The following is a 27,208-nucleotide window of genomic DNA, read 5'->3' as shown; positions in this document are numbered from 1 at the left end:
TGAATAATGAAGTATAATTACAAGCATTTCATAAGTGTCAAAGGCTTTTATTGACAATTACATGAAGTTGATGCAAAGAGTCAATATTTGCAGTGTTGACCCTTCTTTTTCAAGACCTCTGCAATCCGCCCTGGCATGCTGTCAATTAACTTCTGGGCCACATCCTGATTGATGGCTGCCCATTCTTGCATAATCAATGCTTGGAGTTTGTCAGAATTTGTGGGGTTTTGTTTGTCCACCCGCCTCTAGAGGATTGACCACAAGTTCTCAATGGGATTAAGGTCTGGGGAGTTTCCTGGCCATGGACCCAAAATTTTAATGTTTTGTTCCTCGAGCCACTTAGTTATCACTTTTGCCTTATGGCAAGGTGCTCCATCATGCTGGAAAAGGCATTGTTCATCACCAAACTGTTCCTGAATGGTTGGGAGAAGTTGCTCTCGGAGGATGTGTTGGAATCATTCTTTATTCATGGTTGTGTTCCTAAGCAAAATTGTGAGTGAGCCCACTCCCTTGGCTGAGAAGCAACCCCACACTTGAATGGTCATAGGATGCTTTACTGTTGGCATGACACAGGACTGATGGTAGCGCACATCTTGTCTTCTCCGGACAAGCTTTTTTCCGGATGCCCCAAACAATCGGAAAGGGCATTCATCAGAGAAAATGACTTTGCCCCAGTCCTCAGCAGTCCAATCCCTGTACCGTTTGCAGAATATCAGTCTGTCCCTGATGTTTTTCCTGGAGAGAAGTGTCTCCTTTGCTGCCCTTCTTGACACCAGGCCATCCTCCAAAAGTCTTCGCCTCACTGTGCGTGCAGATGCACTCACACCTGCCTGCTGCCATTCCTGAGCAAGCTCTGTACTGGTGTTTTTTTATTTTTTTATTTCACCTTTATTTAACCAGGTAGGCAAGTTGAGAACAAGTTCTCATTCACAATTGCGACCTGGCCAAGATAAAGCAAAGCAGTTCGACACATACAACAACACAGAGTTACACATGGAGTAAAACAAACATACAATCAATAATACAGTATAAAAATAAGTCTATATACAATGTGAGCAAGTGAGGTGAGATAAGGGAGGTGAAGGCAAAAAAAGGCCATGGTGGCGAAGTAAATACAATACAGCAAGTAAAACACTGGAATGGTTGAATTGCAGTGGAAGAATGTACAAAGTAGAGATAAAAACAATGTGGTGCAAAGGAGCAAAATAAATAAATAAATAAATACATTAAGGAAATAAGTAGTTGTTTGGGCTAAATTATAGATTGGCTATGTACAGGTGCAGTAATCTGTGAGCTGCTCTGACAGCTGGTGCTTAAAGCTAGTGAGGGAGATAAGTGTTTCCAGTTTCAGACATGTTTGTAGTTCGTTCCAGTCATTGGCAGCAGAGAACTGGAAGGAGAGGCGGCCAAAGGAAGAATTGGTTTTGGGGTGACCAGAGAGATATACCTGCTGGAGCGCGTGCTACAGGTGGGTGCTGCTATGGTGACCAGCGAGCTAAGATAAGGGGGGACTTTACCTAGCAGGGTCTTGTAGATGACCTGGAGCCAGTGGGTTTGGCGACGAGTATGAAGCGAGGGCCAGCCAACGAGAGCGTACAGGTCGCAGTTGTGGGTAGTATATGGGGCTTTGGTGACAAAACGGATGGCACTGTGATAGACTGCATCCAATTTATTGAGAAGGGTATTGGAGGCTATTTTGTAAATGACATCCCCGAAGTCGAGGATCGGTAGGATGGTCAGTTTTATAAGGGTATGTTTGGCAGCATGAGTGAAGGATGCTTTGTTGCGGAATAGGAAGCCAATTCTAGATTTAACTTTGGATTGGAGATGTTTGATGTGAGTCTGGAAGGAGAGTTTACAGTCTAACCAGACACCTAGGTATTTGTAGTTGTCCACATATTCTAAGTCAGAGCCGTCCAGAGTAGTGATGTTGGACGGGCGGGCAGGTGCAGGCAGCAATCGGTTGAAGAGCATGCATTTAGTTTTACTTGTATTTAAAGGCAGTTGGAGGTTACGGAATGAGAGTTGTATGGCATTGAAGCTCGCCTGGAGGGTTGTTAACACAGTGTCCAAAGAAGGGCCAGAAGTATACAGAATGGTGTTGTCTGCGTAGAGGTGGATCAGAGACTCACCAGCAGCAAGAGCGACATCCTTGATGTATACAGAGAAGAGAGTCGGTCCAAGAATTGAACCCTGTGGCACCCCCATAGAGACTGCCAGAGGCCCGGACAACAGACCCTCTGATTTGACACACTGAACTATCAGAGAAGTAGTTGGTGAACCAGGCGAGGCAATCATTTGAGAAACCAAGGCTGTCAAGTCTGCCGATGAGGATGTGGTGATTGACAGAGTCGAAAGCCTTGGCCAGGTCAATGAATAAGGCTGCACAGTATTGTTTCTTATCGATGGCGGTTAAGATATCGCTAGGGCCTTGAGCGTAGCTGAGGTGCACCCATGACCAGCTCTGAAACCAGATTGCATAGCGGAGAAGGTATAGTGGGATTCGAAATGGTCAGTAATCTGTTTGTTGACTTGGCTTTTGAAGACCTTAGAAAGGCAGGGTAGGATAGATATAGGTCTGTAGCAGTTTGGGTCAAGAAGAGGGGGATGACCGCAGCTGCTTTCCAATCTTTGGGAATCTCAAACTTCATGAAAGAGAGGTTGAACAGGCTAGTAATAGGGGTGGCAAAAATTTCAGCAGATAATTTTAGAAAAAAAGGGTCCAGATTATCTAGCCTGGCTGATTTGTAGGGGTCCAAATTTTGCAGCTCTTTCAGAACATCAGTTGACTGGATTTGGGAGAAGGAAAAATGGGGAAGGCTTAGGCGAGTAGCTGTGGGGGGTGCAGTGCTGTTGACCGGGGTAGCCAGGTGGAAAGCATGGCCAGCCGTAGAAAAATGCGTATTGAAATTCTCAATTATAGTGGATTTATCGGTGGTGACAGTGTTTCCTATCTTCAGTGCAGTGGGCAGCTGGGAGGAGGTGTTCTTATTCTCCATGGACTTTACCGTGTCTCAGAACTTTTTTGAGTTTGTGTTGCAGGAAGCAAATTTCTGCTTGAAAAAGCTAGCCTTGGCTTTTCTAACTGCCTGTGTATATTGGTTTCTAGCTTCCTTGAAAAGTTGCATATCATGCTAATGCAGAACGCCACAGGATGTTTTTGTGTTGGTTAAGGGCAGTCAGGTCTGGAGAGAACCAAGGGCTATATCTGTTCCTGGTTCTACATTTCTTGAATGGGGCATGCTTATATAAGATGGTGAGGAAGGCATTTAAAAAAAATAACCAGGCATCCTCTACTGACGGGATGAGATCAATATCCTTCCAGGATACCCCGGCCAGGTCGATTAGAAAGGCCTGCTCGCTGAAGTTTTTCAGGGAGCGTTTGACAGTGATGAGTGGAGGTCGTTTGACCTCTGACCCATTACGGATGCAGGCAATGAGGCAGTGATCGCTGAGATCTTGGTTGAAAACAGCAGAGGTGTATTTGGAGGGCAAGTTGGTTAGGATGATATCTATGAGGGTGCCCGTGTTTACGGCTTTGGGGTGGTACCTGGTAGGTTCATTGATAATTTGTGTGAGATTGAGGGCATCAAGCTTATATTGTAGGATGGCTGGGGTGTTAAGCATGTCCCAGTTTAGGTCACCTAGCAGCACGAGCTCTGAAGATAGATGGGGGGCAATCAGTTCACATATGGTGTCCAGAGCACAGCTGGGGGCAGAGGGTGGTCTATAGCAGGCGGCAACGGTGAGAGACTTGTTTTTAGAGAGGTGGATTTTTCAAAGTAGAAGTTCAAATTATTTGGGTACAGACCTGGATAGTAGGACAGAACTCTGCAGGCAATCTTTGCAGTACATTGCAACACCGCCCCTTTGGCCGTTCTATCTTGTCTGAAAATGTTATAGTTAGGGATGAAAATGTCAGGATTTTTGGTGGTCTTCCTAAGTTGGAAGAGTGTGCTAAAGCAGTTAATAAAACAAACTTAGGGAGGAGGCTTCTAATGTTAACATGCATGAAACCAAGGCTATTATGGTTACAGAAGTCATCAAAAGAGAGCGCCTGGGGAATAGGAGTGGAGCTGGATTCACCTCTACATCACCAGAGGAACAGACGAGGAGTAGGATAAGGGTACGGCTAAAAGCTATGAGAATTGGTCGTCTAGAACGTCGGGAACAGAGAGTAAAAGGATGTTTCTGGGGGCGATAAAATAGCTTCAAGGTATAATGTAAAGACAAAGGTATGGTAGGATGTGAATACAGTGGAGGTAAACCTAGGTATTGAGTGATGATGAGAGAGATATTGTCTCTAGAAACATCATTGAAACCAGGTGATGTCATCACATGTGTGGGTGGTGGAACTGAAAGGTTGGATAAGGTATAGTGAGCAGGGCTAGAGGCTCTACAGTGAAATAAGCCAATAAACACTAAACAGAACAGCAATGGACAAGGCATATTGACATTAAGGAGAGGCATGCTTAGTCGAGTAATCATAAGGGTCCAGTGAGTAGAGGTTGGTTGGGGTCACGGCGATTCAGACAGCTAGTCGTGCCATCGGTAGCAAGCTAGCATAGGATGGAGGTCTGTTTTTAGCCACCTCGTGCGTTTCCGTCGGTAGATTAGTGGGGTTCCGTGTGGTAGAGAGGATCAATCCAATTGGCAAAATAGATATAGTTATAGTGACCCAAGAAAAATTGTCCGATAGGACATTGTCCGATAAGACAGCTAACGATTAGCGGGCCGCAGATGGGCGTTCAGGTTACGTTGCGACGGAGGGGCCAGTTGGATAACTCCCTCGGGCAGATAACGTCGGTTGTCCAGTCGTGAAGGCCCAGTGGGGCTCCGCATTGGCAGTAAAACAGCTCCGGATAGGTAATTGTAGCCCAGGAGTGCCTGATGGAACTCTTCAGCTGGCTAGCTCCGGAATAATTGATGTTTGCTCCGGGATTGACGTAAGCCAATAGTCACACGGATAGCAGCGAAATCCAGGTGTAAATGTCCAGAGCTTGCGGTTGAATTCCGGGGATGTGGAGAGAAAAAAGTAGTAGTGCCCCGATCCAGCAGCTGAATCAACTTTAGGAGATGGTCCTGGCGCTTTCTGGACTTTCTTGGGCAGCCTGAAGCCTTCTTCACAACAATTGAACCGCTCTCCTTGAAGTTCTTGATGATACAATAAATGGTTGATTTAGGTGCAATCTTACTGGCAGCAATATCCTTGCCTGTGAAGCCCTTTTTGTGCAAAGCAATGATGACGGCACGTGTCTCCTTGCGGGTAACCGTGGTTGACAAAGGAAGAACAATGATTCCAAGCACCACCTTTCTTTTGAAGCTTCCAGTCTGTTATTCGAACTCAATCAGCATGACAGAGTGATCTCCAGCCTTGTCCTCGTCAACACTCACACCTGTGTTAATGAGAGAATCACTGACATGATGTCCTTTTGTGGCAGGGCTGAAATGCTGTGCAAATGTTTTTTGGGGATTCAGTTCATTTGCATGGCAAAGAGGGACTTTGCAATTAATTGCAATTCATTTGATCACTCTTCATAACATTCTGAAGTATATACAAATTGCCATCATACAAACTGAGGCAGCAGACTGTGAAAATTAATATTTGTGTCATTCTCAAAACTTTTGGCCACGACTGTACATAATTCTACATTTGTGTCACTCATCCATATGTAAAAATAAGAAAATCAAAGGTAGCTAAGGGGAAATGTCACAGAACAGTCAGCGCGTGATGTGATGATTATATATTGTCTGTCACTGTCACCCATTTCAACATAATGTTGACATTTACCTCGAAACTACGCAGCATCATGACTTACACTCGGATATGGTTACTATGCAAGAGATAATTTAGCTCCTTTCGTGGACCAATTAGGTTGTCCCATTCATCACTTATGGCCTATATGCTAGTTGCTGTAATTAGAATACAAAGCAGACAGATGACTATTAGCAGTGTGCAGTCTGATACTGGAAGCCTGCTGGAGCAAGCCACTGCATTTTAAATGCAGTATATGAACTCTTTTGAACTTGTTATGTCAAAAACTTTTTTGGGGAAAACGTTTTATTACCGTGCCACTTAAAAGTGGGTCTTGGTGAAAATGGGATGTCAGCTTATAGGCCTACATCAAAGTGAGGGATCAGAGTATGGTGCAGCCACAGGAAGAAGAGAGAGAGGCTATTAGAAAACTGAATGTCCACTCAGACAAAGGAAGAATGGGCTTCTATCAGCGAAAGTGTCTACCCCAAATACACCCCCAATAAGCATACAATACCTACATTTCTATTTTTTTCATATAACCTACTTTACACCAGTCCGCCTTCACAGAATGTTTTCCAATGCATCACATTTATGTTTCAAATGTAAACAGGATACTGGCACCTTCATGCAGGTTTTTTGGTACTTTAGCAGAATCCAGTCTTATTGGAATGATATTCATTTACACATCCAGAAGATCTTGGGTAGACAATTTGCTTTTTAACTGAATTAATATTTGCCATACTTTGATTGTCACGTTCTGTTTGACCCTGACTCTGAACATAATTTGTCATTTTTATTAGGATCCCCATTAGCTAACCTCGTAATGCTAGCTAATATTCCTGAGATCCAACACCATTTAACAAGACATTACAAACAACCTGTCACGCCCTGACCTTAGAGATCCTTTTTATGTCTCTATTTGGTTTGGTCAGGGTGTGATTTGGGGTGGGTATTCTATGTTCTTTAGTTCTATTATTTGTATTTCTATGTTTTGACCGGGTAGGGTACTCAATCAGGGACAGCTGTCTATCGTTGTCTCTGATTGAGAACCATACTTAGGTAGCCCTTTTTCCCACCTGTCTTTGTGGGAGGTTAACTTTGTTTGTGGCACATAGCCCTTTACCTTCACGGTTGTTTTGGAATGTTTATTGTTTTTGTTGGCGTCATATAAATAGAGGAATATGTACGCTCACCACGCTGCGCTTTGGTCCACTTCTTTTGACGGCCGTGACACAACCACCAATCAGAAATTCACAAACATTCAACAAGTAGACCATACAGTCAATTAAAATATCTGTTCAATAACCTTGTTTACTTAGCCCAAAAATGAATATTGTTATTATGGTCCACACCTGAAGTACTATCTACTAGAATATGGCTTTCTGAAGCTTCTTCTATTCTACCCCTAGAGACACTAAACTTTGTTTTACACCAGAAGTCCGATATATTTTGGAAAATCTGGTCTTCATTGTGGGTCTATGTAGAAAACCTCCCATACATGCCCCATGTTTGATAAATGTGATGTTTGTATATCATTTCTCCATTTTATGATTGCCTTTTTGTATAATATTTTGCTGTATCCTTATTCCTTTTATTGTACTTTGTCTGTTTGGTGCACTTTGTTTGGTTGTCTATGTAACCCCTGTTAAAAGACAATAACATTCTAATAAAAAGATTATTACAAAAATAAATAATAATAATAATAGTTCTACAAGCAGTTCTTACAACAACAACAAAATAACTTCAAGTGTTTTGTCCAAATACTGGTGGTCAACTAATAAAATAATAGTAGACCTGACTAGAGAGGTCCAGCACCTGTAGAACAGTTTGCAGTTCTCCCAGGGTCAGCTCGATAAGTTCAAACAGGAGAATGGCAAGATGACAGCAATCTGTAAGTCATTGAGAGAGGACATCAGTTCTGTATGTGAATCCATGATAACAATGATGGAGAAATCAGATTATCTTGAGGGACAAACAATGCGGAACAACATGGTTGTGGACAGAATTTCTGAATCTCCACATGAGACATGGACGGAGTCTGAGGACAAAGTGAGGGAAATGATCTCTGAGAAATCGAAGATGGACCACAGGAAGATTGAGGTGGAGCGTGACAGGCCAAGGCCAATAGTGGTAAAGTTCCTGAGGTTCAAGGACAAGGTAGCTGTTCTGGAAAGAGCCAAGACCTTGAGAGGAACGTAAATCTTCCTCAACAAGGACTATCCTGAAGCTGTGCACCAGAAGAAGAAAGAACTTATCCAAGCTATGAAACCTGACAGAGCATATGGGGACATTGCCAACCTCCCTCCCAAAAGGCTGGAAGGGATGAGAGAGCCAAGCCTATGGGTTCATAGCTTCAACCCCACAGCACACACTTTTTTTAACTAGGCAAGTCAGTTAAGAACAAATTCTTATTTTCAATGATAGCCTAGGAACAGTGGGTTAACTGCCTTGTTCAGGGGCAGAACAACAGATTTTTACCTTGTCAGCTCGGGGATTTGATCTTGCAACCTTTCAGTTACTAGTCCAACACTCTAACCACTAGTCTGCCTGCCGCCCCAGGTACACTTACACACACCAACTGATTAATGGACTGCTGAATATATTTTTTTTGTTGCTTTGTCTATCTCTGATCAGCTACCCAGGAAAGGGCTGAAAATAGTCCATATTAATATATGTAGCTTTATAAAATAAGGTTCATGAAATCAATATAACATTCAAATATTAGCTATTTCAGAGACTGATAAGGGAATTTATATGTTTAAAGAAATGACTAAAGAATTCCACCCTGAAATGTATTTAACGGTGTGAAATGTATTAGAATTACAAGACTATAATCCAATAATGTATGTGTTAGACAAGTTAAGGGTGAGAAATGTATGGTTGAGAAAACAAAGGACAATTGAACTACACATGACCTGGTTGTAACTCTGAAAACTGACAGCAGGAAAGAGGGCCCTTCCAAGGCCCCTCTAGTCTAGGGAGGAGAGGAATGGTGAGAAACTGCCAAGGCTGGATGGGTGTGTGTGTGTGTGTGTGTGTGTGTGTGTGTGTGTGTGTGTGTGTGTGTGTGTGTGTGTGTGTGTGTGTGTGTGTGTGTGTGTGTGTGTGTGTGTGTGTGTGTGTGTGTGTGTGTGTGTGTGTAAGTAGGTGGGGGTGGGAGTTATAAAATGACTGTTTTTGCATTTTTTACTTCAGAGCTCTCATGAATAAAGAACAACGAACCTTTTGCAGAACCTGAGTCTTTGCCTAATTATTATTAAACCCAGGGTCTTACAAACCTCGGGAATTGGTCAAAGCTTAAATTATTGTTTAGTTATCATCATTGGGATTGAAAATTCTCGTGACAGAGACTCACTTAGATAATTAATTTGATGATACATTAGTAGCAATGCAAAGATATAACATATATAGAAGAGACAGGAATGCTTATGGGGGAAGTGTTGCTGTATATATTCAGAGCCATATCCCTGTAATGCTTAGAGAAGATCTTATGTCAAGTGTTATTGAAGTGTTGTGATATACGACAAAGTGCTAACAGTCAGTATCTAAATAATATGTGTGAAATGCTTGATTGTGCATGTGACGTAAACAGAGAGGTCTACTTTCTTGGGGACCTGAATATTGACTGGTTTTCATAAAGCTGTCTGCTCAAGAGGAAGCTTCTCAATGTAACCAGTGCCTGTATTCTGGTTCAGGTTATTAATCAGGAGGTGAAAGAAACACACACCTGTTTAGGCGAGGTGCTGGCAAGCGAAATACAACACTTGAAAAAGAAAAGCACTAGGAGTGCTAAGTACACTAGGAGCTCAGATGCAATAATTGTATAACCTAATAGCTAACGTTTCGACAGACAAGCTGTCTTCATCGGGGTATAATGACAAACACTGCAGGGCACTAGTTTATATAGTGTCAAAGGACACACACACAGGTGTCTGTAATCATAGCCGGGTGTGGCTTGATATCATTGGTTAATTTCAAATATAAATGGAACATACAAAAAACATGAATGAATGGATAGCATACAATCATAGATACATTTTGGCTACATAGGCCAACAAACATTTACAATAAATAGCAAAATCACAATAATCACAGGAATAGCTTCAGATGAAAGTTCAGTAGTCTACTCCAATAAGGCAGTTATTTATCTTATAACTTGTCTTTTTGGTAAACATTATGTGGGTAAAACGAAGCGCAAATTAAATTCACGAATCGAGAGCATCGTAGCACCATTAGGTGCAAAAACTCAACGTACCCAGTTGCGGCCCAATTTTTGGAAGCGAACCACTCGATTTCGTCCCTACGTTATATCGGCATCAAACACATCATCCTCCCTAGGAGAGGAGGTGACCTCTGCAATTTATTGTTAAAAGAGAGGCTGCCTGGATCTTTACTTTAAATACCCTCGCTCCCTTGTTTTAAAGCTGCATCCGTAACCATTGGATGCAGTGATTATAATGTAGTGGCTATATCCAGGAAAACCAGAGTTCCAAAAGATGGGCCTAAAATAGTGTATAAGAGACCATACAAAAGATTTTGCTGTGACTCTTACGTGGATGATGTTAAAAATATTTGTTGGTCTGTTGTGATTAATAATGAGCATCCAGACGCTGAACTTGATGAATTTATGAAATTGCTTCTTCCAATTATTGATAAACATGCACCTGTTAAGACAAGAACTGTTAAAGTTCCATGGATTGATACGGAATTTAAAAATGGTATGGCTGAAAAAGATGGGACAAATAGAGTGGCTAATAGGTATGGCTGCACATCTGACTGACTGACTTATGACAAATTGAGAAATTATGTGACTAAGCTCAACAAAAAGAAGAAGAAACTGTATTTTGAAGCCAAGATCAATGATATAAATAATTAGGAGTACTTTAAATAAAATTATGGGCAGAATGACAAATCCAACTCCATCTTTCATCAAATCAGATGGCTTATTCATCACAAAACCATTTGATGTTGCCAATTATTTTAATGGCATTGACAACTTAGATGGAAAACTATTGAGGATGGTAGCTGACTCTATAGCCACTCCTATCTGTCATATCTTTAATCTGAGCCAAGAGGAAAGTTTTTGTCCTCAGGCCTGGAGGAAAGCCGAAGTCATGCCGAAGTCATTCCGCTATCCAAGAGTGGTAAAGTGGCCTTTACTGGTTCTAACAGCAGACCTATCAGCTTGCTGCCAGCTCTTAGAAAACTGTTGGAAAAAATTGTGTTTGACCAAATACAATGCCACTTCTCTGTAAACAAATTAACAACAGACTTTCAGCATGCTTATATAGAAGGGCCCTCAACATGTACTGCAATGACACAAATTACTGATTGGTTGAAAGAAATTGATAATGAGAAGATTGTGGGAGCTGTACTGTTAGATTTCAGTGCAGCCTATGATATAATTGACCATAAAATGTTACAGTACCAATCAAAAGTTAGGACACACCTACACATTTAAGGGTTTTTCTTTATTTTTACTATTTTCTACATTGTAGAATAATAGTTAAGACATCAAAACTAAGGATGCACCGATATAACATTTTTGGCCGATACCGATAACCGATGTTTTAAATGTTAGCGGCCTTTTAAGCATTCTTTTTTTCTTTTCTTTTTTTTACATTTTTGTAAAAATGTTATCCCCTTTTCTCCCCAATTTTCGTGGTATCCAATCGCTAGTAATTACTATCTTGTCTCATCGCTACAACTCCCGTACGGGCTCGGGAGAGATGAAGGTCGAAAGACACGCGTCCTCCGAAGCACAACCCAACCCAGCCGCACTGCTTCTTAACACTGCGCGCCTCCAACCCGGAAGCCAGCCGCACCAATGTGTCGGAGGAAACACCGTGCACCTGGCCCCCTTGGTTAGCGCGCACTGCGCCCGGCCCGCCACAGGAGTTGCTGGAGCGCGATGAGACAAGGATATCCCTACCGGCCAAACCCTCCCTAACCCGGACGACGCTAGCCCAATTGTGCGTCGCCCCACGGACCTCCCGGTCGCGGCCGGCTGCGACAGAGCGTGAACCCAGAGACTCTGGTGGCGCAGTGCCCTAGACCACTGCGCCACCCGGGAGGCCCTCCTTTTAAGCATTCTAGTACAGTTAAATAGTTATCACACACACGGACACAGCGGCCTAAGGCACTGCATCTCAGTGCAAGAGGCATCACTACAGTCCCTGGTTCGAATCCAGGCTGTATCACATCCGGCCATGATTGGGAGTCCCAGAGGGCGGCACACAATTGGCCCAGCGTCGTCCGAGTTTGGCCGGGGTAAGCCGTCATTGTAAATAAGAATTTGTTCTTAACTGACTTGGCTAGTAAAATAAAGGTTTCAAACCACACTGACCAAAAAGTTATTTTGTTGGCCTTTACGTATCTCCCCATTACCAGTAAAACATAATCAACACCTATTTCTTTCCCTTACTTCCTGTGCTGTTTCGTTGTTCATTTGTTCAGTCGTTTCATTCTCAACCAGGATTTCATCATACATATCAAGCAGTGAAGTTTCATCTCTGTCTGTCCGTGGCCTCTCTTCCTCGGTGCGTCACTGTCACTGTGTCCGTTTCCATCTTGTCCAGCTGTTTATGTAACAATTCACGTAAACCATGTTTCTTGTCTGCATTGAAGTAGCGGTCCTTGTACCTATTATCGAGCATTGTGGCGACACAGTAAAGAGGCTCAGAGAGAAAGCCACGAATCGCTTGTTCACAGCCTCAAGTACTTTTGTAAGTTTTAACCCCACGGTCTGTGTCTGCAGTTTTGTTGAGCAGGCGTTTCAATGCCATGACAGAGGGTATAATGTCTGCTGCAGACGCAGTTTGATGAGCTTATTTCTCGAGTCAGTTGTTCGAATGGATCTAGGAGTGTGTTCATGTTTCAAACATGTTCTCAAATACCATTAAAATGGCAGCAGCGGTATGAGAACCATCACTCAGCATGCTCATGGAGCTGACATCGCTGGTCCAAATGTCAGTCGTGAAGCTAATAGCAGTGACGGCCATAGCAAGTAGCTAATAGATGTACATTTCAACAATACTGTGTAACTCTGGTAGGGCAACATCTGAAAAATAGTGTGTACCGGGGCTTGACCAGTCGGCGAAAGCCACCATAATCCACGACAGAGGACGGTTGATTGTCAAGGGAAATGAATTCCATTATCTTGGCGTTAATGGGTTTCAATTAATTCCATTATCTTGGCGTTAATGGGTTTCGCCTTTGAGTTGTCTTGTTGAAATGTTCTTACTCTTTCAAATGAGTGTTCGACTTGAACTTATTTAGTTGTTGGAAGTGTGCGCTTAGTATTTTTCTGCGTTTGTTCTGTGTAGCTGTTACGAATCCCGCCGAGGATGGTGCCTCTTCCCGTTCGGGCGGCGCTCGGTGGTCTTCGTCTCCGGCATACTAGCTGCCACCGATCCCCTTTTCTGTTTTCATTTAGGTTTGTCTAATTGGTTGCACCTGTTTTGTGTTTAGGGTAGGGGGTTATTTAAACACAGTTGGCCCACCGACTTTTGTGCGGGCTTGTTATTCTGTTTTTTGTGGTGGTGATTTATATAGTGGATTCTGTCCTAATTTATGTTGGACTGTATTTTTTGACGCTGTATTTTTTGACGCGCCCTTTGTTGTGCCCTTTGTTGTGTGGCGTAGCCGTCTCATAGATTATTTCTGGTTGAAATAATAAATTCCACTTGCAAGTTATTATTCAACCAGAAATAATCTATGAGACGGCTACGCCAATCTATGAGACGGCTACGCCACACAACAAAGGGCACAACAAAGGGCGCGTCAAAAAATACAGCATCAAAAAATACAGTCCAACATAAATTAGGACAGAATCCACTATATAAATCACCACCACAAAAAACAGAATAACAAGCCCGCACAAAAGTTGGTGGGCCAACTGTGTTTAAATAACTACCCTGCTCTCTGCACCTGACTCCTTCATTTCACCATTGGAATTGTGACAGTAGCACTGTATTTTTAGTGGCGTCATTATGTAATCTATTAACGTTATATAGGTATGCATGTCAGCTCTGACATCGGTTTTGCACATCGGCATTAAACTAGATATCAGGCCGATGCCGATGTTGGCATTTTTAGCTAATATCGTCTGATTCCAATATGCTCACCGATATATCGTGCATCCCTAATCAAAACTATGAAATAACACATATGGACTCATGTAGTAAGCAAAAAAGTGTTCAACAAATCAAAGTATATTTTACATTTGAGATTCTTCAAAGTAGCCACCCTTTGCTTTGATGACAGCTTTGCACAGTCTTGGCATTCTCTCAACCAGCGTCATGAGGTAGTCACCTGGAATCATTTCAATTAACAGGTGTGCCTTGTTAAAAGTTAATTTGTGGAATTTCTTTCTTTCTTAATGCATTTGAGCCAATCAGATGTTTTGACAAGGTAGGGTTGGTATACAGAATATATACCAAGTCCATATTATGGCAAGAACAGCTCAAATAAGCAAAGATAAACGACAATACCTCATTACCTTCAGTTAGTCAATGCGGAAAATTTCAAGAACTTTGAACGTTTCTTAGACTGCAGTTGCAAAAACCATCAAGCACTATGAAGAAACTGTCTCTCATGAGGACCGCCACAGGAAAGGGAGACTCAGAGTTACCTCTGCTGCAGAGGATAATTTCATGAGAGTTACCAGCCTCAGAAATCGGCAATTAACTGCACCTCCGATTGCAGCCCAAATAAATGCTTCACAGAGTTCAAGTAACAGACACATCTCAACATCAACTGTTGTTGATCAACTGTTGTTGACATCAACTGTTGTTGACTGCCTTCATGGTCGAATTGCAAAGAAACCACTACTAAAGGACACCAATACGAAGAAGAGACTTGCTTGGGCCAAGAAACATGAGCAATGGACATTAGACCTGTGGAAATCTGTCCTTTGGTCTGATTAGTCCAAATTTGAGATTTTTGGTTCCAACCGCTGTGTCTTTGTGAGACGCAGTGTAGGTGAGCGGATGATCTCCGCATGTGTGGTTCCCACCGTGAAGCATGGAGGGGAAGGTGTGATGGTGTTGGGGTGCTTTGCTGGTGGCACTATCAGTGATTTATTTAGAAATCAAGGCACACTTAACCAGCATGGCTACCACAGCATTCTGCAGCGATACGCCATCCCATCTGGTTTGCGCTTAGTGAGACTATCATTTGTTTTTCAACAGGAAACTGACCCAAAACACACCTCCAGGCTGTGTAAGGCCTATTTGACTAAGAAGGAGAGTGATGGAATGCTGCATCAGATGACCTGGCCTCCACAATCACCCGAACTCAACCAAATTGAGATGGATTGGGATGAGTTGGACCGCAGAGTGAAGGAAAAGCAGCCAACAGCTGCTCAGCATATGTGGGAACTCCTTAAAGACTGTTGGAATAGGTGAAGCTGGTTGAGAGAATGCCAGAGTGTGCAAAGCTGCCATCAAGGCAAAGGGTGTCTATTTGAAGAATCTCAAAAATAAAATATATTTAGATTTGTTTAACACTTTTTTGGTTACTACACGATTCCATATGGGTTAATTCATAGTTTTGATGTCTTCACTATTATTCTACTATGTGGAAAATAGTCAAAATAAAGAAAAACCCTTGAATGAGTAGGTGTTCTAAAACTTTTAACCAGTAGTGTACGTCGGACCCCAGTAAGACTAGCTGTTGCCATTGGCGAATCAAATCAAAACAGACCACACAGAACTCATCTAGAGATGGCAGGGGCACGGTGACATTTTAATCACTAATTTCCAGAGACACACTACATGAAAACACATTTAGAATAACGGCATTGTGAAAAACTAAAGCCCAGTTTATACAAAACACACAAAGAGATGACAACCTCAGTAATTGAGGATGATTGGTTTAATCCAGTCTCTCTTATGTGTTTCAGAGGAAGGAGAGGGGAATACCATTCACTCCTCTTCACAATACCTTGCCATGGTCTAATATTCATTATGGAAAATGTATATTTTTAGGTGAGGTGATTTTTTCTTTTTACATCATTGGTGCTTCTGAGAAGATGTGTATATAGTATCAATGAAATCTAATGAAGACACTCAATGAGTGAGAGAAGAGGAGAAGTGAGAGAAGAGAAGAGAAGAGAAGAGGACGATTTTTAAACATGAGATTCTGGTAAACACTCCACTCACCCTTCTGAAGGGAAAAAAGAACAAATAACAGGAGAAAAATGGAGGAGAAAGAGGTTGTGTCAAGGTAACCTGTGAGTGTACTTGTGTGTGTCTAAATCCAGAGGCGGCGGTCTGTGTTCTCGCTTCCTCACGACAGCGTCAGGTCGCTCCTTCAGAAAGAAAACACACGCATGCACGTACACACACACACACACACACACACACACACACACACACACACACACACACACACACACACACACACACACACACACACACACACACACACACACACACACACACACACACACACACACACACACACACACACACACACACTCAGTCACACAAAAGCATACATGACGCACAGACACTAAGGCTCACACGCTGTTTACCGAATCGATGTTAGGCTTGGTTGAGCCACTTAATTTCCCACTGTGTGTGAGCGTTCTGCAGCCTTTCATCCACCCCTCCATGCTTCTGTCTCTCTGTGTGTCCCTTCCATGGGAGGTGGTGGTGGTGGGCCCAACACAGCTGGTGGGAACTGTAGTTACACACAAAGCTCTTTAATAAATAATTCTGGTTCACTTTCATTAAACATCAAAGAGATGAACCGCAGGGTTCCATCAAGTGCTAATAGTTTGGAAAAAAGCTGTTTTGGATAAAGGTCATTTTCTGATGTACACACACACTGACATCTGTTTCCCATGCATGCACATACGCTCACACTCTCCCTATCCACCCACAAATGCGAGGCCACGCACGACTCCAACACCAACATCAAGGTTGCTGATGACATGACGGTGGTAGGCCTGATCACAGGCGACAATGAGACAACCTACAGGGAGGAGGTCAGTGACCTGTCCCTCAATGTCAATAAGACCAAGGAGTTGATCGTAGACTACAGGAAACAGGGGGGCGACCACGCCCCCATCCACATCGACGGGGCTGCAGTGGAGTGGATTGAGAGCTTCAAGTTCCTCGAGTCCAAATCACTAAAGACTTCAAATGGTCCACACACACGCAAACTTTCAGGGCACGACAGCGCCTCTTCCCCATCAGGATGTTGACATTCTTTGGCATGGGTCCTCAAATCCTCAAAAAGTTATACAACTGCACCATTGAGAGCATCTTGACTGGCTGCATCACTGCTTGGTATGGCAACTGTACTGCCCTCGATCGCATAGCACTACAGAGGGTGGTGCGGACAGCCCAGTACATCACTGGAGCTAAGATCCCTGCCATCCAGGACCTCTATATTAGGTGGTCTGAAAGGAAGGTCCGGAAAATTGTTAAAGGCGCCAGCCACCCAAACCATAGACTATTCTCTCTGCTTCCACATGGCAAGCGGTACCAGACCATCAAGTCAGACTTCAACAGGCTTCCGAACAGCTTCTATCCTAAATCCATAAATAGCTAAAAAAATGTCTACACTGCATTGATTACAACATTGAGTCTTTTTGGGTATGCCGCTAAAAGCTTAGCACACCTGTATTTGGGGAGTTTCTCCCATTCTTTTCTGCAGATCCTGTCATGCTCTGTCAGGTTGGATGGGGAGCGTTAATGGACAGCTATTTTCAGGTCTCCCCAGAGATGTTCGGGTTCAAGTCTGGGCTCTGGCTGGGCCACTCAGGACATTCAGAGACTTGTCCCGAAGCCACTCCTGCATTGTATTGGCTGCGTACTTAGGGACGTTGTCCTGTTGGAAGGTGAACCTTAAAACCCAGTCTGAGGACCTGAGCGCTCTGGAGCAGGTTTTCATCAATAATCTCTCTGTACCTCTATATCTCTGTACTTTGCTCCGTTCATCTATTCCTCAATCCTGACTGGTCTCCCAGTCCCTGCCACTGTAAAACATCCACACAGCATGATGCTGCTACCACCATGCTTCCCCCTAGGGATGGTGCCAGGTTTCCTCTAGATGTGACCCTTGGCATTCAGGCCAAAGAGTTCCATCTTTTTTCATCAGATTAGAGAATCCTGTTTCTCTAAGGTGCCCTTTGGCAAACTCCAAGCGGGCAGTCATGTGCTTTTTACTGAGGAGTGTCTTCCGTCTGGCCATTCTATCATAAAGGCCTGATTTGTGGAGTGCTGCAGAGATGGTTGTCCTTCTGGAAGGTTATCTCATCTCCACAGAGGAACTCTAGAGCTCTGTTAGAGTGACCATCGAGTTCTTGGTCACCTCCCTGACCAAGGCCCATCAACCCACGAATGCTCACTTTGGCCGGGTGGCCAGCTCTAGGAGGTCTCTTGGTTGTTCTAAACTTCTTCCATTTAAGAATGATGGAGGCCACTGCGTTCTTGGGGACTTTCAATGCTGCTGACATTTTTTGGTACCCTTCCCCAGGTCTGTGCCCTGACAAAATGCTGTCTCGGCGCTCTACGGACAATTCCTTTGACCTCATGGCTTGGTGTTTGCTCTGACATGCACTGTCAACTGTGGGACCTTATATAGACAGGTGTGTCCCTTTCCAAATCATGTCCAATCAAATGAATTTACCACAGGTGGACTCCAAGCAAGTTGTAGTAACATCTCAAGGATGATCAATGGAAACAAGATGCACCTGAGCTCAATTTCGAATCGCATAGTAAAGGGTCTGAATACCTATGTAAATAAGGTATTTCTGTTTTTAATTTAACAAATTTTAGAATAAGGCTGTAACGTAACAAAATGTGAAAAAAGTCAAGGGGTCTGAATACTTTTCAAAGGCACTGTATCTACCCCTTCACCAGCGGTGATTGTAGCATGTAAATATTGGTGGGGCAAACAAAGAAATATGTTTTAGATGCATTCCAGCAAAGCCACTACACTGCACAATACAACACAACACTAAACAATACATTAATTGGACTACAACGGTGACAAATGGTGCCCACAAACCTACATAAAGCCTACATAAAGCTGTCCCAACAGCAGAGTCCCAACAGCAGTCCCAATACCTTGTCACTGTTACACCTGGCTATCAGCAGAGCCTTGTCTCACAGCGAAACAATTCATTCAGCCTCAATTACTGCCTTTTAAAAAAACATAGCTGATATGGTTGACTTGGTTTCTACTGACAATTGAGATGTACCAGCAATGACATAACGGGTGGACGAGCAGATGAGAGGCAATCTGTATTTTTGATTAAGACAATGAGCGAGCTAGGACGGGCGTAGTCAATATAACTATTTGTTCAGCACTTTTGACATGTACAGCGGCATAATTCAGAACATGGGCTGTTCTTACAGTATTCTCCCTGTACACCAAGTTAGAACCGTACGATAAATAAAGGAAGCATATAAGCAGACAATGAAAGCTCTTACAATATTCAATGATGATATTTATCTAAAACAGACTCTAGGCTACATGTGCACCACCAAGTCAGAACAGTAGGCTAAGTTGAGAGGAAAAGGGACCAAATTATTAAGGTGAATCATATGGGCAACTAACAGCTTACTACACAACATACACTTAGTATTACTTTCTTACCGTAGCTACACTATACATATCTCCCTGGCATATTACAGAATTTATGCAGCAGCATACAATAGCTTTTTGGACCCACCTTGTTGTGCTGTGCTCACTTGAACAGAAAGGTGGCGCAGCGGTCGTTCGTGGGCAAACTTTGTCATCAAACTTTGACATCAAAGTCTGGCATTATCTGGATTTATGGTGCTTTCAAGACAACTGGGAACTCTGAAAAAAAGGTTGAATCATGACTTTAGTGATTTTCAGGTTGGAGCTCTAGAAAGAGGCCAGAGTTCCCAACTTGGAATTCCGAGTTGAATGACCGTTCAAAACTTTTTTTCCTAGTCGGAGCTTCCCAATTGTCTTCCCAATTGTCTCACTGAAGTCTGATATTTCCCAGTTTCGAGTTTCCAGTTGTTTTGAGCACGGCAGAAGTCATGCTGGATTGACAGCATGGCCAATGTTGAACGTTTATCCTTTTAAGCTTGGAAAAGAGACCCTGAAACCCAGACTTGGACCACACATCCACTCCACTGAATAGCAGGCTAGTGATTGCTTTGCCATGCTTGCAGTTAGCCTCTGATTCCTTCCAAACTACTCCTTTTTTAATTTGCAATTTCAGCTTGTTGTGTAATGTTTATGTCCAATAGCCGATGAGCACCGATATGTTTTATCTATAATTTCTCTCCATTAGATTGTCGACCTGATTCATGATGATGACTGCTTGCTTGCTCGCTAAGATTTTGAAAGTCCAATCAAATCTACTGTAGATATAACGTGATTTGACGTAATTTTATCTCTGGCCAACGACCTTGAGCCTTCTTGAATTGGCACTTCCAATGTAACTCTATGGCAGCACCCAAAGGGCTTGAATTTTTGAGCTCTCCCCGTAGATTTTGCGGTGACGTAGTGTCCTCATGAGTGACAGAACACTGAGACAATCACTGCACAACTAGAGATACCAACCCTATGCTCCGTATTTTCCGCTGACTGCCCCACCACCACAGAAAGCACTGAGCTAGGCTAAAACTAGAGGTCGACCGATTATGATTTTTCAACGCCGATACCGATTATTGGAGGACCCAAAAAAGCCGATACTGATTAATCGGCCGATTTTCATATATATATTTGTAATAATGACAATTAGAACAATACTGAATTAACACTTATTTTAACTTAATATAATACATCAATAATATAAATAATGAAACATGTTCAATTTGGTTTAAATAATGCATAAAACAAAGTGTTGGAGAAGAAAGTAAAAGTACAATATATGCCATGTAAAAAAGCTAACGTTTAAGTTCCTTGCTCAGAAGATATGAAAGCTGGTGGTTCCTTTTAACATGAGTCTTCAATATTCCCAGGTAAGAAGTTTTAGGTTGTAGTTATTATAGGACTACTTCTCTCTATACCATTTGTATTTCATATACCTTTGACTATTGGATGTTCAAATTGTTACTTTAGTATTGCCAGCCTAATCTCGGGAGTTGATAGGCTTGAAGTCATAAACAGTGCGATGCTTGAAGCACAGCGAAGAGCTGCTGACAAATGCAGGAAAGTGCTGTTTGAATGAATGCTTACGAGCCTGCTGCTGCCTACCACCGCTCAGTCAGACTGTTCTATCAAATCGTAGACTTAATTATAATATAATAACACACAGAAATACCAGCCTTAGGTCATTAATATGGTAAAATCCGGAAACTATCATTTCGAAAACAAAAAAAATATTATTTCAGTGAAATACGGAACCGTTACGTATTTTATCTAACGGGTGGCATCCATAAGTCTAAATATTGCTGTTATATTGCACAACCTTCAATGTTATGTCATAATTATGTAAAATTCTGGCAAATTAATTACGGTCTTTGTTAGGAAGAAATGGTCTTCACACAGTTCGCAACGAGCCAGGCGGCCCAAACTGCTGCATATACCCTTACTCTGCTTGCACAGAACGCAAGAGAAGTGACACAATTTCCCTAGTTAAAATAAATTCATGTTAGCAGGCAATATTATCTAAATATGCATGTTTAAAAATATATACTTGTGTATTGATTTTAAGAAAGGCATTGATGTTTATGGTTAGGTACACATTAGTGCAACGACAGTGCTTTTTTTGCGAATGCGCTTGTTAAATCACCCTTTTGGCGAAGTAGGCTGTGATTCAATGATAAATTAACAGGCCCCGCATCGATTATATGCAACACAAGCTAGATAAACTAGTAATATCATCAACCATGTGTAGTTAACTAGTGATTATGTTAAGATTGATTGTTTTTTATGAGATAAGTTTAATGCTAGCTAGCACCTTACCTTGGCTCCTTGCTGCACTCGCATAACAGGTAGTCAGCCTGCCACGCAGTCTCCTCGTGGAGTGCAATGTAATCTGCCATAATCGGTGTCCAAAAATGCCAATTACCGATTGTTATGAAAACTTGAAATCGGCCCTAATTAATCGGCCATTCCGATTAATCAGTCGACCTCTAGCTAAAACCCCTGCATTTTGGAGCTGCCTTACTCAAGAAAGCAAAAAGAAACCATGTTGGTATGCAGCTTTATTAACTCAATGATTATTTATATTTTACATTGTTTGTAAACTGATATGTGACACTTATTAATGGGGTGTCTCCAAACAGTTGGGGCTCTGCCCTGAATGATGTGTCGCCACCGCCCTACACATTGTCAATGGTATTGGCACTGACCCTGGAACTGACCCTGTATATAGCTTACTTACTTTCTCCTGTTCTTACTTAACTTTTCAATTAATTTCATAGTATTACTGATATTGACTACTGCATTGTTGGAAAAGGACAAGCAAGAAAGGCATTTCATTGTTCTAGTACACGTGACAATAAAAACTTGAAACTTGACAGACTCCGCTACACCTGCTCCTCACTCTTGTTTGGGTCCAGGTGTGTGACCGGGGCCACCTGTGTGGGTTTGCAGCAGCCTGCACAGATGTACTTGAGGAAACAGAGGTAGGCGCTCCCTGACACGATAACAGTGATGATGATGATGATGGTGGCGCCGAAGGCTGGGGACACGGCGTTCTGCAGGACAGACTTCAGACCCCCCACGTTGAAACCAGCACCACTGCCCTCCGCTGGGTTCATACTCGGTCGGTTGGTGGTGTGACCTGGATGAACAAGAGAGTTGGGGTCAATGACATTACATTTACATTTAAGTCATTTAGCAGACGCTCTTATCCAGAGCGACTTGTCAGGTTTGGGCAAAAACACCAACTGTAACTAGGAGGAGGTATTTTTTCTTCAGTCAACAAGGCTGTAGTGGATGCCAGGTTGTGTTTAGTAGGTTGGAATAGGTAGTGCGTAGTGTTGAAGGTACTGTAGTAGAATGTTTACTGTTTAAGCCAACAGCTTCATAAGCAGGTTATTGTCATTTCAATATTCTCTTCCAAGGGATTATTTACCACCACGGTAGTTATAACTTTGTATGCTATTGGGAGGGAGGGACAAGCCTTTGAGAACAGTGAGAAACCGTGACTGAATCTCCCATGGGTTCCTCATGCATCCGCTCCGTGATGGCTGCTGGCACCTATAATGAAAGGAAATGTCACGGATCCCCCTGGTACTGCTGCTCATTCTGTTCACCAGTTCCGGAGGTCTACGTCACCTGCTTTCAGGCTTCACTGAACGGGATTCATTATCATCAACTGTCTTGTCTAATTAAACACACCTGATTCCTATTTCCCCTGATTAGTATGTTATATATGTGCCCTCTGTTCCCTCTGTCTTTGTCGGTTATTGTTCACATGTCCGTTGGTGGTGTGAGTACCTATGCGTTGGTGCAGCTGTTACGCCACGTGCTTTATATATTGTGTATTACGGGTATCGTCCGTGGTGTTCAACAAGGTTTACCCTCCTCTTCTGTTTGGGTACAGCCCAGTGTTTTTGTATACGTGTTTGTTTTGGGTGTATTAAAAACCCCTGTTGTGTATTCCTGCGCCTGTCTCCAAAATCCTTTATACCAGTGTGACAGGGAAACTGTCACTAAGATGTTTATAATTATGGTTACTAGTGTTGTTGGCAGCTGGGCTTTTATGCCGGGCCTGGGGAATAGAATAAATTAATAACATACTAATGGGCCAGTAACCGAAAGGTTGCTGGATCGAATCCCCGAGCTGACAATGTAAAAATCTGTCGCTCTGTCCCTGAGCAAGGCAGTTAACCCACTGTTCTCCGGGTGCCGTGCATGTCGATTAAGGCAGCCCCCTGCACCTCTTTGATTCAGAGAGGTTGGATTAGTTGAAGGCATTCAGTTGTTCAACTGACTAGGTATCCCCCCTTTCCCTAACGTATTTCATACTGTGCTGCACTGTACACTGCTTTCTAGGGAGGAGCAGGAGGTGGAGAAGGCTTTTGATTATCTGTGGCTAGCTGTTGTTCTGGGGAGAGTCTAGACAGAAACTACATTAAAGGAAAAATAACATGCCGCTGCCAGAATTTTATTTTACCTGTTGAGAAGATATAATGAACGGGCACACACAGGCAGGGTAAATAAAAAAAAGTTTCTTGGAACAGTTCCAACTGTCTGTGGTGAAAATACGTTTTTCAATAGAGTTATAGCTCTGAATGGAAACAATATCCTTCTTTCTGTTTGCAAATCTGTTTCAATTACACACAATAATGGTATTATACTTCCACAGATGGAGTCGCATGTACACAAACACATAGACACGCAAACACTCTCTCTCACATTTACACCCACACCTGTACGAATCTAATAATTTATGTGATAAATCAGAAAAAAAGAAGGGAAAAAAAGATTTAAATTTTTTCCCCTTTTCTCCCCAATTTCGTGGTATCAAATTGTTAGTAGTTACTGTCTTTTCTCATCGCTACAACTCCCGTACGGACTCGGGAGAGGCGAAGGTGGAGAGCCATGCGTCCTCCGAAACACAACCCAACCAAGCCGCATTGCTTCTTAACACAGCGTGCATCCAACCAGGAAGCCAGCCGCACCAATGTGTCGGATGAAACACCGTACACCTAGCGACCTGGTCAGCGTGCACTGCGCCCGGCCCGCCACGGGAGTCGCTAGTGCACGATGAGACAAGGATATCCCTGCCGGCCAAACCCTCCCTAACCCGGATGACGCTAGGCCAATTTTGCGCCGCCCCATGGGCCTTCCGGTCGCGGCCGGCTGCGACAGAGCCTGGGCTCGAACCCAGAGTCTCTGGTGGCACAGCTAGCACTGCTATGCAGTGTTTTTAAAATTTAACTAGGCAAGTCAGTTAAGAACAAATTCTTATTTACATTGACGGCCTACCCTGGCCAAACCATCTCTAAGACAACAACAACACTATTTGTCACCCAAATGAATATACTGTATCTACATAACCCCGTGTGCTGGAGTAGAGTAGAGGACGAGGCTCAGCCTCTGATTGCAGCATTGACTCAGAAACATGATGGCTTTCTGAGTCATTGTGCCAGGTTCTGTACTCTTTTGGTTAGACAAATTCTTGTCACATGCACAGTATACGTCAGGTGTAAAACAGTGAAAGGCTTATCTTGCGAGCTCTTTCCCAACTGCATTCACAAAAAAGGTAATAATAGCGATAGGAAGATAAATGTGAAATACGAGAGAAGGAAAAAGAAGAGAAACATGAGAATGCAATTATATACATGTCTTATATACAGGTCAATGCAGTGCCAGCACTGTTATTAAAATGTGCGGGGGTACTGAGTGACTGAGGAAGGAATGTACACATAAACAGGGGTTAAGTGACTAGTGGCTTAAATACCAATATAATAATAATCATCATAATAATGTCTAGGTGGGAGAGGGCAGTGTGGAGTGCAATTGAGATCGCGTCGTCTGTGGATCTGTTGGGGCGGTCCCGGGTGTCTGGGATGATGGCGTTGATGTGTGCCATCACCAGCTTTACAAAGCACTTCCAGATTATTGATGTGATTGCTACAGGGCGGTAGTCATTGTGGCACGTTGCTTTAGAGTTTTTGGGAACAGGAATGATGGTAGTCAGCTTTAAACATGTGGGGATTACAGACAGACAGGGATGTCCGTGAAGACGCCAGCCAGCTGGTCTGCGCATGCTCCGAGAACACAACCTGGAATACTGTCTGGCCTTATGAGTGTTGACCCGTTTAAAAGTCTTACTCACGTCTGCCTCGGAGAGTGAGTTCACGCAAGGCTCAGTGCTGTTTTTGTCTAAGTGTTCGTAGCCTTGACCGTAGCCTCAGGGTTAGCTGCTATAGCCTTATGTGCTGTGGCTCTGTCGTCTAGCTTGGTGCGTAGCTACCAGTGTTGGGGTCAAGACAGAGAGCGAGAGGGAGATACATATCAGGGTTCGGGTCAATTACACAAATGTAATTCTAATTCAATTCTCTTTCCCTGTAAATTCCATGTAATTCCAGATCAGTCTTTGAATTCAGAGATAATTCAATTAATCTGAATTCTGATTATTCTGTAAATTCCAAGAATTCAATTCCCAATTCAATATTATCCCCAACAATTCCACAAATTCCAATTCGAATTCAATTCCCTCAGGCTGATCATGTCACTGTTCAGCTGTTCTAGCTATACTGGAAATATAAGAATATAGTTTGAAATGATTAAAAACAAATCCTACAGTCCATTTTATACTATTTCTGAGCTCAGAGATAAGCCTCAAAATTCTTACAAACTGTGCCGCTCGTCGGATGCGGGATGGCTTGCAGATTATAACGGATTACAAAGGTAAACCCAGCCACGAGCTGCCCAGTGACGCAAGCCTATCATACCAGCTAAATGTATTCTATGCTCGCGTCGAGACAAGCAAAACTGAACCATGTATGAGAGCATCAGACGACTGTGTGATCACACTCTCCGTAGCCGAGGTAAGACCTTTAAACAGGTTAACATTCACAAGGCCGCAGGGCCAGACTAATTACCAGTACCCATACTCAGAGCATGTGCTGACCAGCTGGCAAGTGTCTTCACTGACATTTTCAACCTCTCACTGACCCACAGTAATACCAACATATTTCAAGCAGACCACCATAGTACCTGTGCCCAAGGATGCCAACATAACCTGTCTCAATGACTATCGCCCCGTAGCACTCACAGCTGTAGTCATTAAATGCTTTCAAAGGCTAGTCATGGCTCACATCAATACCATCATCCCAGACACACTGGACCCACTCCAATTCACATACCGCCCCAACAGATCCACAGATGACGCAATCTTTATTGCACTACACACTGCCCTCTTCGACCTGGACAAGAGGAACACCTATGTGAGAATGCTGTTCATTGACTAAAACTCAGCATTCAACACCATAGTGCCCTCAAAGCTCATCACTAAGCTAAGGACCCTGGGACTGAACACCTCCTTCTGCAACTGGATCCTTGTTACGTTCCCCAGTTTCTGTGTTGTAGTTTGTATTTGAGTGTGTATTTCAGGAGATGGCTTCCAATTGATGATTGGAGAGCTGACCCCGCCCCCTCGTCAAGACGCAGCTGTCTCTAATTACCAATGCCTTCTGAAGCAATAAAAGCCAGTGTTCTGTTGTTCATTAGTTTGTTTGAGTAATTGTTTGATATTCTGTTTCATTTGTTCCCTGTCACGAATCCCGCTTCCTGAGTCTGTGTTTGCCTGTCTGTCTGTTCTGGAGTGTGTTTCCGGTGTCCTGGAACGCATCCTGTCTGGTTGCCGGGCGAATTAGCTCGTTGGGAGATTGATGTTCACCCGCACCTGTATCCCATCAGTAATCTGCACACCTGTCCTGATCATCACCTCTCCCCTTCAAAAGCTCTGTCCTGACTTCCATTCCCTGCCGGATCGTTAGACATGAACAGTATGTTGTGCCATAGTATCAGCCTCAAGTTGGATAGTAT

The 27,208-nt window shown here is 43.1% G+C and overlaps 1 protein-coding gene across 1 annotated transcript in view; it reads right to left on the bottom strand.

Moving 5' to 3' along the window:
* Positions 1 to 21,893: 21,893 nt before the first annotated feature.
* Positions 21,894 to 27,208, bottom strand: part of LOC129816240 (ribosomal RNA processing protein 1 homolog B-like) — a 36,502-nt gene continuing 31,187 nt past the window's right edge. The window contains 1 exon segment of the mRNA XM_055870483.1: positions 21,894 to 22,487. The gene's annotated coding sequence lies outside the window, so the exon portion shown is untranslated.

Source organism: Salvelinus fontinalis, chromosome 19 (assembly GCF_029448725.1).
Source record: "Salvelinus fontinalis isolate EN_2023a chromosome 19, ASM2944872v1, whole genome shotgun sequence".
NCBI lineage: Eukaryota > Metazoa > Chordata > Actinopteri > Salmoniformes > Salmonidae > Salvelinus > Salvelinus fontinalis.
This window is presented reverse-complemented; position numbering and strand designations above follow the sequence as displayed.